The sequence below is a fragment of the Vicia villosa genome, linkage group LG6, assembly GCF_029867415.1.
Source record: "Vicia villosa cultivar HV-30 ecotype Madison, WI linkage group LG6, Vvil1.0, whole genome shotgun sequence".
NCBI lineage: Eukaryota > Viridiplantae > Streptophyta > Magnoliopsida > Fabales > Fabaceae > Vicia > Vicia villosa.
In genome coordinates, this window is record NC_081185.1 from 152,889,644 (window position 1) to 152,897,045 (window position 7,402).

The window sequence follows — 7,402 nt, forward strand, 5'->3', positions numbered from 1 at the left end:
ATGGAAGGAATAGAACACAGAACAATTGAAGTGAATGGAATCAAAATGCACATCACCGAGAAAGGCAAAGAAGGACCGGTTGTTTTGTTCTTTCACGGTTTTCCTGAACTTTGGTACTCATGGTGCTACCAGATTGCCGCTCTCGGCTCCCTTGGCTACCGTGCCGTGGCTCCGAATCTCCGCGGCTACAATGACACCGATGCTCTAACATAGATAAGCAGATACACATGTTTTCATATAGTAGGTGACATTGTTGCTCTCATTGATTCACTCGGTGTTGACGGTGGCTCATGATTGGGGTGCTCTGATTGAATGGTATTTATGCATGTTTCGACCTGAAAGAATCAAATCCTATGTGTGTCTCAGTGTTCCCTTTATCCGTAGAAACCCTAATATCAAGACCATTGATGGCTTGCATGGTGCTTATGGTGATAATTATTATATATGCAGATTTCAAGTCTTTCCATTTCTTTAGTATTCTATTTCTTTGATAGATCTATACATGACCCATAATTGTTATTGATATGTATTACAAGAACTTGAAAAAATGGAAGCTGAGATGGCTGAAGTTGGCACTGCATATGTGCTGAAAAAGCTTCTTACGACTCGCCAAACAGGTCCTCCAATATTTCGAAAGGGAGAATATGGAACTAAATTCAACCCAGATACCCCTGTTACTTTACCCTCTATGCTCACAGAAGACGATCTTGCTTATTATGTATCCAAATTTGAAAAAACTGGCTTCACTGGAGGATTAAACTACTATAGAAACTTTAACAGGTATCTATATTGGCCTTTTTTAATATTGTAATTTATTGATGTCTATGTGTTTGGTATTTGTGTTAGTGACTTGTAGAGTGATCATATTTCTAATGAAAGATTAATTATTGGGTTAAATACACGACACCCCTGCCATTAGAGCGAGATTTGGACCCCCCGAAGTTATTTTTTTATGAAGGCACCCTTATAAAGTGTTAATCCACTTTCACCACACCCTTTTACTCTACATGCTGACTGGTGTTGACTTAATGGCTTATGTGGCAATAGAATTGGATAACTGTATAGTGTTACTTGAATATCTCAATCTAGGGTTTGTTTTCCCCCACCGTTCCATACTTGCCATCTTTTCTGGAAATTCTCCTACATTCTTCTTCGTTTATCTATCGGTTCTCCGTTGTTCTTCTCCGTCCACTCAATCGGAAGCATGGTTGGATGTAGTTCTCGTGGAAGCAGTGTTGATTCAGTCTCGTATCCTGGTTTGCCAAGAAGTGGTTGTGATAGAGCAATGAAGCTGTGGGTCACCAAGACAGTGCAAAACCGCAATAGAAAGTTATGGAAATGTTGAAATGCTGGGGTGAGTTTGTTTGTGGATTAACTGTCGAAAATTCTTAGCAAGTTTTGATTTTTATTAATGCTAACGCATGTGTATATCATTCTTTTATAGACTGTGAATAGATGCGAATTATTTCTATGGGATGATGAAATTGGAGACTTCAACAAAGGGGAAACCGTCATTCATCCATTTTGTAAGAAGTGTGAGGTACTAGAACTGAAAGTGGAATCAGTAACACTGAAATTGGAGAAATTGGAAATGAAGCTTGAAGCTCAGAGAAGGAATAATATGCAGCTTAAGATAGCATTTGTGATGTATTGTTTGATTGTTGGTCTGTTGTACAATTCCATGTAATTTTTAGTTGGAAAGAAATTTTGTTAAGCATTTGTTGGTCTGTTGTACAATTTGATTGTTGGTCTGTTAAGCATTTGTGGTCATTTGTTCAATGTAATTTTCAATCATCTGTTTATTAATGGAAAGACATTATGATTTTGTCAATAGTTGTATTTTTTTGGTTAACAGTATAATGTAGATTGAATCAAATTATTAATAGCATATTACAAAGTGCATAATTTACTTGGTACGAAAACTACAAACTTGTTAATAGTAAATTACAAGATAGCACAAAGTACTACATTAAGTTGTTAATAGCACATACAAAGTGCATAATTCAAACATTACAAGATTACTACCAAAAGTGTGCATAACACTTGATATTACACTAAAATCACCAAAAGTGTGCATTCTACTTTAGTGTCAAAATAGAACCAAATATTGTGCATAATTCACTGTCATAGCAGGAAACATTACAAAATACTTTTGCACATCAGAAACAACACTAATGCACAACAGAAAAAATTACAAATCATAAATAGATTTCTTCTTTGGAGTCTTCTTAGGTGTACTCTTTGGTTTGGTATCATGTTTGGTTTGAGCCTTTCCCTTGTTTTTGGTACGTGTGGAGCCAACACTTGCAGTTGTTTGTATGCTTGGATTGAAGTCAGCATTTGCTTCATTGGCTGCACTTGCATTAGCTTCATTGTCTGCACCTGCACCTGCTTCATTCATTGCACTTTCATTTGCACTTTCATTCACCCAGTCTGCATGTGGAGTAAAAGGGTGCGGTGAAAGTGGATTAACACTTTTATAAAGGTGCCTTCATAAAACAATAACTTCAGGGGAACAAAACCAAATCTCTCTCTAATGACAGGGAGTGTAGTATATTTAACCCTTAATTATTTGTAAGGAAGAAATTGGGAGCTGACCGATGATTTAGACATAGTATACACATCACTTCACGGGTGTGTTTGGTTGAGAGAAGAAATTGAGAAGAGAGAAATAGGTGAGAGAGAGTGTGAGAAGAGAGAAATATAAAAGATTTGATGTATGGTTTGGAATTAGGGGTGGAAATAGGCTGGGCCGAGCTAGGCTTTGCCAAGCCTAAGCCTGACCTGTCAAAAAAACTGAAGCCTAAGCCTGGCCTGTAGCCTGTCGTAGGCTTATTTTTTAGACCTGAGCCTGACCTTTTCGAAGGCCTGGTTAGCCTGTTAGCCTACATAAAAGCCTATTTGTTTTAGACATATGTAAATAAGCAATTAAAATAATGCTTAAATAGACTAACTAACTAAAAGACCTTATGAGAACAATGTTCATAAGGTGTTTTCATCTTATTTTCACAAGTTCTTCATGATAACCAAGTTTCATTAATGTATTTTAATTCAAAGTATAAAACATAATATAATGATAATAAAAAAGTATTCATATTTATTTAAATAGGCCGGTCTGATAGGCTTAAAAGGCTTTTTTTAGGGCCTGAGGCCTAGCCTTTTTGACTAAATAGGCTTATAAAAAAGCCTAGGCCTTTTCTATTTAAAAATAATGTATGGCCTGGTCTGAGCCTATATAGGCTAGCCTGTAGGCCCCTGTTATCGGCCTGGCCTATTTCCACTCCTATTTGGAATAAGAGAAAGAGGTAAGAAATAGAGAAGAGAGATGACTGTAAAAAGGTGTGGGTCCCACTAAAATCTAATCTCTCTGTTCTATTTCTCTGCACACCAAACAAGAGAAATTAGACATCAATTTCCTATTTCTCTCTTTTGCTAATTCTCTCTTCATAATTTCTCTTAAAACAAACACAGCATACACGAAGGAGTAATATACACGGCGGAGGATTTAAGGAAGATGTGCCCAATTTGGAGGAAATTATTGTCCACAGAGGAGTGGCTCACTTCAATAATCAAGAAGCAGTGGAGGAAATTAGCAATCACATTTACCAATTCATCAAGAAGTTCTGAGCTAATCTGCCAATCAAATAATATATTATATATTCACTTTATATTTATGATCTAAATAAACATCAATAATTAATCAAATTAATTTAATAAAACTAATATGTTGTTGATAATTGTCATTTCCCTTAATTGAAAATCAAACTAAAGAGGTAAACGACAATCTTATTAAAATAGTAGTGGACGGCTATGTTTAACAAAAACAAAAAAATAGTTAGCTGGCCAAACTGATACACGTGATTTGGTGGTAATGATTAATTTACTAGTACTATATTTTTCTTATCACTTCGTTTAGTAACATTATCCATTAATATTAAATTATCATCACTGCTTTAAATTATTGAGACATCCACTTCAAAACTGCTTCCAAACTTTCTTCACATTTTTTCTCAGAAAAGAAAAGAAGAAGATGGAAGGAATTGAACACAAAACTGTTGAAGTGAATGGCATCAAAATGCATATCGCTTAGAAAGGCAAAGAAGGACCGGTAGTTTTGTTCCTTCACGGTTTCCCTGAACTCTGGTACTCATGGCGTCACTAGATTGCTGCTCTCGGCTCACTCGGTTACCGCGCGGTGGCTCCGGATCTCCGTGGCTACGGCGACACGGATGCTCCGTCTTCGGTAAACAGCTACACAGGGTTTCATATAGTAGGTGACATCGTTGCTCTCATCGATTTACTCGGTGTTGACCAAGTGTTCCTGGTGGCTCATGATTGGGGTGCTCTCATTGGATGGTATTTATGCATGTTTCGCCCTGAAAGAATCAAAGCCTACGTGTGTCTCAGTGTTCCCTTCTTTCGTAGAAACCCCAAAGTCAGAACCGTTGATGGCATGCATGCTCTTTATGGAGATGATTATTATATCTGCAGATTTCAGGTCCTTTCCATTTCTTTGCAATACGTAATATTTTGTCAAATCCATTCTCCTAGTATCCCATGACGTCGATCATAATTGTTTTTGTCGTTATCACAGGAACCAGGTAAAATGGAAGCTGAGATGGGTGAAGTTGGTACTGCATATTTGATGAAAAATATTCTCACAACACGGAAAACTGGTCCTCCAATATTTCCGAAGGGAGAATATGGAACCGGATTCAACCCGGATACTCCTGATACTTTGCCATCATGGCTCACAGAGGATGATCTTGCTTATTATGTCTCCAAATTTGAGAAAACGGGTTTCACGGGAGGATTAAACTATTATAGAAACTTTAATCAGTAATGTTTTTGATTCTCTGTGCTGTGTCTGATTATTTTTCACTAATATATATTGATATATCTTTTTGGAAAAACTACTTCATCTGTATAGCATTGACTTTTTATAATGAAGGTTGAACACTAATTATATTCGACAGTGGCACATGTTACATTCAATCACTTATATTTTTAAACAATTTTAATGAGACAAATTGATACATATATTGTAGAAATTGGGAGCTGATGGCACCATGGAATGGAGTGAAAGTCAAGGTGCCTGTAAAGTTCATTACAGGTGAATTAGACCTGGCATACACCATGCTTAACTTGAAGGAGTATATACATGGTGGAGGTTTTAAGGAAGATGTACCCAATTTAGAGGAAGTGATTGTGCAGAAAGGGGTGGCTCACTTTAATAATCAGGAAGTAGCAGAGGAAATTAACAATCACATTTATGAATTCATCAAGAAGTTCTAAGTTGATCTGCCAATAAAATAATCACGCGGTTGAATGTACTGTTATATGGTTAATTGAATAATGAGTTGAATTCATTGAATTAATGTAATCTTTTTACTCTCAAAACAAAACTATGGTTGCAGTTGAATTCATTGAATTAAGGTTATGTTCTTAGCAGTTGCATGTGTTGTATTTGCAATAATTGTTCACTTGTACTCCATTTACTTTGTTCATTACAATAGTATTCTCTGCTTTCATTCAATGGCTTAATTGCTTTATATACAAGACAGTTGTGGTCATTACTTGTTGTGCAAGAAATGTTGAAACTACTTCACAAATAACTAACAAACATATACAATATTCACTCCTTTATTTTGACTTCTATTAGAAGAAATCAAGTAACACTAGACAAGATTTTCATTACTAAGCCCTCTCTTAATTCAACAAAGGACTTGTAGTGTTATAATTGTAAAAGACATGGCGAGGGCGACAACCATATGCCGCCCTCAGGAAAGAAAACGACCATATGTCGCCCTCATGGCGGTACTGTCTCGCCCCGATACTTTCCTCTCACCTAACCATAGAAAATGTGGGATAAGACATGATCGAACCTGATCAAAATGGATCGTCGTGGGCTACAACTTGATGGACTTCTAGGAGAATGGGGGCGTACCTGCAAGATACTCCAATGTCAAAGTGAGAAAGAGAGCAAACAGAGTACAAGTACAGAGAGTAAGAGTAGGAATTAATGAATACCTGACCCTTTAGTGAAAGAGGGTATTTATAACCCCCAGCGCTGGGCCAAGGTCCTCATTCTAGGCCTGAAGTGGACTCCTAGAACGAGGACTGCTAGGATTCACGAGTGTGGTGGAGTCCAATACGTGGTCTCTATCCTGGGTCAACCGCTCCAAAGTTCCAAGATAGACGCAGTCTTTTCGGAAGCACGTAGACTTCGTAATGTTCGAAGGATTGAAGGTGAAGGAACCCTACGAGGAGGAGGGTCCTCGAGGGTGACGAGCAGTTGGACGCGCTCGTGTGTTACATCTGCCTGAAGCCTTGTATGTGCTCTTGCTCGGTGGTCACACCTGCCCGGGGTGTTGGCAGACTTTCCTGATTTAGCCAAGTGAGATCCGTGCTCGGCATTCGTCCAGGTGTAAGCCTGTACGAGCAGGAGCTCAATTGGGTCTTTTCCTTGGTTAGGCTGGGTTTGGGCTTTGCGCTGCGTTTGGGCCAAGTGTCTGCCCAATCCAGAACAAGACATTTCTTGGGCAGAGAGAAGTCAGGGGTCAGTAGCATATCCATGTCCCATTGAAAATAGGGATTCAACGATCCACCATTGATTGAGAGGGCGGCGGACTTTCCCAAGGAAATCCTAAACCCAAAGCCTATATAAATACCTCACCTTCAACAAGAGAAGAGACGCATCTTACTCTAAAAGCATCATGCTTCTAGAAAGATCCTCTCACCTTGCATGAGCAGTTTCTCTAATAGAGGTGGCTCTAGCTTCTCCAGAAGGAAGTATGCTGATGCTTGTAAAAAATATAATATCTCCTAGTTTCACCAAGGGCATGCAATAGAAATTAGGGGTTAACATCACCATTTTCGATGGGTCTCCATCAGATTCAACCCTCCCGATAATGTTCCTCTGGTCATCATTGTGCAACATGACAACTAGGATATCAAGCAAGTCTTGGTAAATCCTGGTAGCTCTGAAATTTTGTTTTTCAGGGGACAGATGTTAGACCATATGTCTAGGATAATTTGTCCAACTTGTAATACCAGTTTTAAAACAATATGATTGATTCAAAATAAAAACAGTAAATAACACAAGAGAATTGGCAACCCAGTTCGGTGCAAGTTCACCTACGTTTGGGGGGATTCCAACACAAGAAAGGAAATTCACTATCCAATATAATTAGTACAAAGTGTCTTAGATGAACATGCCCCTTGTGTAACACCCCATTTAAATTATTTAATTCATAGAGTATTATGTTATTATTATTGTATGTTTTATGGTTGTGTGGGAGGGAAGACCTTTGGGTTTAGGGTAGTTTCCTTAAATTTATTGAGTTCCACAGGGTTGATATTTAATTAAGTGAAGAGTGATATAATTAAAGTGTTAGATTGT

At 37.9% G+C, this 7,402-nt stretch overlaps 2 pseudogenes; both read left to right on the forward strand.

Annotated features, from left to right (window-relative positions):
- LOC131615024 (uncharacterized) lies at positions 1 to 3,627 on the forward strand (annotated as a pseudogene).
- A 388-nt stretch (positions 3,628 to 4,015) lies between these two features.
- On the forward strand, positions 4,016 to 5,449 carry LOC131610556 (uncharacterized; annotated as a pseudogene).
- The last annotated feature ends 1,953 nt before the right edge of the window (positions 5,450 to 7,402 follow it).